Source organism: Adiantum capillus-veneris, chromosome 3, assembly GCF_014529385.1.
Source record: "Adiantum capillus-veneris isolate H3 chromosome 3, ASM1452938v2, whole genome shotgun sequence".
Lineage (NCBI taxonomy): Eukaryota > Viridiplantae > Streptophyta > Polypodiopsida > Polypodiales > Pteridaceae > Adiantum > Adiantum capillus-veneris.
The window spans coordinates 140,058,973-140,064,523 of NC_140933.1; positions in this window are offsets into that span (position 1 = coordinate 140,058,973).

The window sequence follows — 5,551 nt, forward strand, 5'->3', positions numbered from 1 at the left end:
CCCGTTGTAGATTTCCTACTTCCGAAGGAGAGGAGAGAAGCCACTGTGAGGGGAATCCTTCTGTGGACTACGCACACCCGAAGGTCATAGCAAATACAAGGCTTCATAAAATGGGAAGATGTCTCTAAAGCGCACGATGGTAGATTGAGAAACTATTTGGTATAAGTACTACAACAGTGATCTAGCCCCCGACTACTCCACCAAAAGGTATGCAAAGGTTTTTCATATTTTTAAGGCTTCCATATTTGAAGGACTTAAAAATACAAAACCTCTTGGATCCCATATGCATATTCAAGAATGTAGCTCACACCATGTGAGACCACATTATTGGAAAAAAAGACTCACTGGGGGAGAGGGAGGATTTGAGGGCCTTGAAACGTCTCCTCACCTCTGCCACTCCACGTCGAGCCCCCAATGGGAAGATTGTGCTTCTTAAAGCACCATTGATTCTAACTAAATAAGAGCTAGATCAAGTGAAGGGTCTATTTGCACACCAACATGATACATGAGGTCACTAAATGGAGCTTTCACAAAAGAAAATAAAGGTGGAAGCATTCAATTATATGGGTTGAATTCCCATGATTGGCACAGGATTCTACAGGTAATTATTCCTCTCTATTCTCTCCCTTTCCCTCATTTTGTCTAGACATTGATTTGTATATGACTTTCTCTCACTTACTTGTTAACTATTTTAACATTGTACTTCATTTTTCTGGTGAGTATGTGCATATGTCAAGACAAGAAAGTGAGAAAATCTATTTTCAAACTTAGAGAGGTAGTAAGGTACACCACATCTCCACTTAACTAAACTTTACTATGTACGCAATACCCTCAACAAGCACCAAAAATAGATCCCATCCTTGTACTCTTGTGTTTTTTCTTGTAGATTTGTAAGCTCCAAATATAGATGTCATCCTTGCTACTCAAACACTTAAGTGGAAATTGTGTGTACCATTGAGGATGCATTTCCTTTATTAGTTCTTCTTAGCCAAATTGACATCTTGGTTCATGTGGTTGAGGAGATTGCTATCTATGGAGTAATGGATGCACAATGGATGTTCTTTCTAGAGAGTTTTTATATACTCTCAAAGATTTTTTGCAGCTACGGTCCCAGCTAGAGGCATGTATGGTTGAAGGGTGGATCATGCAAGAGGCATTTTTTTATATTTTAGAGTATTTGGCACAAGTTGATCCCTCAATGCCTTGCATGTGGTCAGACCAGGAGGATGCAAGGATGACTTCACACTTCCCAAGTGGAAATAGAAAATTATTCAACATGGATATGGATCTATTCTGAGTGGTCAATAACTCTTTTACCCTCAATGGAAAGTTTATGACCAAGTGGGTGAACTTGGGAACAATGGAAAAGGCAAGGCGTTTGCAAAATGGGGAAGCATAAAAGAAAGCGCATGGAGGTAGGAGGGCGCCCCTAGTGCCTAGACAACTTGCATGCTTCCTAGATCTCATTAGTGACAAGTGGATTCATGAGAGAATGACCGAAGCAAAAGCATGTGGAGAAGACATCACCAACAAAGAACGGGAGTATGCACTACAAGAGGCTCTTCACATTAGCGACGCTCACACAGCGACGCTCAAAAAAAAAATTCCCGGCGTCGCTATGAGCGTCGCAAATTTACAAAGAAATTTGCGACGCTCATAGCGACGCTTATAGCGACGCTCATAGCGACGCCAGCTGGGGTAAAAAAAATAACCGAGCGCGCCCAAAAACTCAGATCTCAGATCTGAGTTTTTCGGCGCCCTCAAGCAAAGAGCAGGTAACGCTCTCCCTCACTCTCTCTCTCTCTCTCTCTCTCTCTCTCTCTCTCTCTCTCTCTTTTTCTTTTACACACACACACACACACACACACACACACACACGAGGAGAGGAAGGAGAGCCAGGTATGCTCCTTCCCTCTCCTCATTCTCATGTTCCCTTCCCCTCTTTCTCTCTCCCTCGCTCTCTCTCTCACACACACACATACACACACACACATAGTGTTTTTGAGAGAGAGAGAGAGAGAGAGAGAGAGAGAGAGCGAGAGAGAGTGCAAAAACGCACACACATACATAAACAAAGAATGCACACACACATTGAGAGAGAAAAAGAGAGAGAGAGCATGCATAAACAAAAAACGCACGCATTGAGAGAGGAAAAGAGAGAGAGAACATGCATAAACAAAAAACGCACACATTGAGAGAGGAAAAGAGAAAGAAAACATGCATACGATCCAAAAAAACGCACACACATTGAGAGAGAAAGAAAGAGAAACTAAGGGAGCGTCGTAGGAAACTAATTAAAATTAAAAGACCTAAAGATCTAGCCGACGAGGAGTTGAACTGAAGACCTATTATTCAAGAGAGAAATGGCATAATCAATCTATCATACTTGGCATGGGTGATAGAAAGGTTATACCATTTATCTCTTTTTATTGGCACACACATCCACACACGCGCACACACACAGGAAGAAGAGAGTTATAACGTCGTAGGAAACTATCTTAAAAGACGTTAAAGATTAGGTTATATGTAGACTTACATTAAATTAGATTTAGGTTTATTTTTAACTAGAATTACGTTTATTTAAGCTAGATTTAGATTTACGTTATATTAGATTAGATGCGGGTCTCCATAGACTGCGATGCCTGCATGAAGCGGGTGAAGAAAGCCCTCAATGGAATATAGGGTATTGCTGCCTTCACTCATGGTGGGCTCCGTCGATCCAAAAGTACTGGTGAAATGTCTTCAGAAGATAGGGAAGAAGGTGGATCTTCAGGGCGGCAAGAGTCACTACATCCCCGACACAATGACCATCTAGACAACCTCTAGTCATTAGACTTACGTTAAATTAGATTTAGCTTTATTTTTAGTTAGATTTACGTTTATTTAGATTTACGCTTATTTACGTTAGATCGAGTCCACGCAAGAATTACTTACGGTTTAGGGTTTAGAGTTAGACGAGCAGTGAAAAGATCTACTGTGAAAAGATGTTAAGATGAAGTCAAGTGCTACAGCTAGAGAAGAGGCAAAGGGATTTTGTCCACTACATGCAGTATCATGTAGACGTGGGTGTCTAGATTTCTTGTACCCGCTGGTTCTGATCTCCGTGCACCTCTAGACCGAGGTGTGCGGGGATTGGACATGACTAGAGAATGTGAGGTAAAGAGAGAGAGAGAGAGAGAGAGAGAGAGAGAGAGAGAGAGAGAGAGAGAGAGAGAGAGAGAGAGAGAGAGAGATAAGACGAAGAATGCCAATAGAATATTAAATTTGTTGTCTAGGTTATAAGTTTTTTATCCTCATTATGAGTAGCGACGAGGATGTGGGACCGTCCAACCGAAACACCTATCTCTCAACGAGGGTCTTATGTCCTTGTAATCAATGCAAGCATGCTGTGCGACGGACAAGACGTGTTTCTTTGCAGCACGTTCGCGAATTTGGCGAGTTCGATCCATCTATTATAGATCGAGTTGTTGCCAATTATAACTCGTCGGACTCTGACGCTGGCCAACAAGCAGCAATCTTGCAACCCAATAGATGTATTCGCAGGCGCTTTGGTCAAGCAGCATATGTGAGGCCACAAGATGTAGCCTCTGACAGCTCGGGGGATGATCATGCAGAGCACATTCCCAACAAGACAATGTTTGAGCCCGAGATTGATCAAATGATCGAGACGATCATGGATTCAGAAAGGCTTATCTATGATGATATGAAAAGTGAAGCCGATACATCATTGTATAATGGAGCACGTATGTCTAGATTGAAAGCACTCCTGGTTCTTCTCAACATGCAGGCAAAGTTTGGATGGAGTGACACTAGCGTCACAGCGCTTTTCAGGTGATCTATTACAATTAGTTTACTTTAATAGAACTCTAAATGTATAATGATCTGATAGATTTTTACACGACTGTATCATATTTTTATGTTGTGTAGATTGCTGAAAGAGCACATTCTACCAGCTGACAATGTGATGCCAGATTCCCGAGATGAAGCAAGAAAGATTTTGCGAAACTTGGGGATGGATTACAATTCTATCCACGCTTGTCCTAATGACTGCATTCTTTTCAGAGGGGAATACACAGACATGGAGAAGTGTCCGAAATGTGATTCCGAAAGATATCGAGTAGATCTCCACGGGACAAAAATTCCACAAAAGGTTTTGCGACATTTTCCTTTGCTTCCTCGCATCAAGCATTTCTTCGAATGTAAGTCCATGGCCGCCCTAGCATCATGGCATGAGGAGAATAAATCTTCGGATGGTGTGCTACGAATTCCTGCAGATTGCGCAGCCTGGAAACATATAGATGGAACATGGTCGGATTTTGCCAGGGAAGCTCGAAATTTGCGCTTAGGCCTGGCTATGGATGGCGTAAATCCATTTGGTCAAAGATCAACATCTTACAGTGTGGCCCGTTGTCATCGTCAACTACAACATTCCCCCGTGGTTGACTACGAAGAAGGGGCACCTATGGCTAAGCTTGATTGTGCCAGGGCGATATAAAGTGGGGAATATGGATGTGTATCTTCGTCCACTATTGGAAGAGCTACAACAATTGTGGATTGGCATAGAGGTGGTGGATATGAGCCGACACACAGGACGACGGAATGCTTTGATCAGAGGTATTCTAATGTGGACCATGCATGACTATCCCGGGCTAACAGAATGCTCAGGTGATCTATTGACACTCCTCTCTCAGACACTGTAAATCTTGTTTTTCCCCATAGTTGATCTATTATCATGTGTATACATGCAGGGCTTCAAACAAGCGGATACAGAGCATGTGTCACATGTGGACCTAGACTGAATGCACGTAGGGCACCCTCACTGAAGAAGCAAATCTACGAAGGTCATCAAGCGTATCTTCCAGAGAATCATGTGTTACGCGACGGCTTTTTGGGAAGAGAGCCACCAAGGATGTCTGCACAAGCATGGTTAGAGCAGAAGGAGATGTGCGATGACGGATTGCCTCCAGGGATGAAGAGACTATCTCTATGGTACGAGTTACCATACTGGCCCCGACTCGTGATCAATCACTTGCTCGATCCAATGCACATATTCAAGAATGTGGGTAATCTACTATGGGACCATTTGACCGGCAAGAAAGATACTTTGGGAGCCAGAGTTGACCTTAGAAATGTGGATCGTATGGAGCAATATTGGCCGCAAACAGCGTCTGATGGATCGATAAAACTTCCTAAAGCACCATGGATTTTCACAGGAGCCCAAGAACGCAAAGTAAAAGAGGCCATTCGATCTTTGCGGACCCCCACTGGCGTTATGCACTCGCTCCGAACGTGTTTTACTAAAGAAGGAAAGCTTACCGGTTTGAAGTCACAGGATTGGCATAAAATGTGTCAGGTATGTTCATAGTGGACTTTAATATCATTGCATAAAATGTGGACTTTAATATCATTGCTGCACATACTTTACAGTTTATTTTACCGGTTGCCATTGAGGGATGTTTGTCTCTCGACATCCGTAACACAATCTACAAACTTGCAAAGCTGGTGCAATGGATCTCACAAAAGGAGATCGACGTAGACTCCATACCATTCG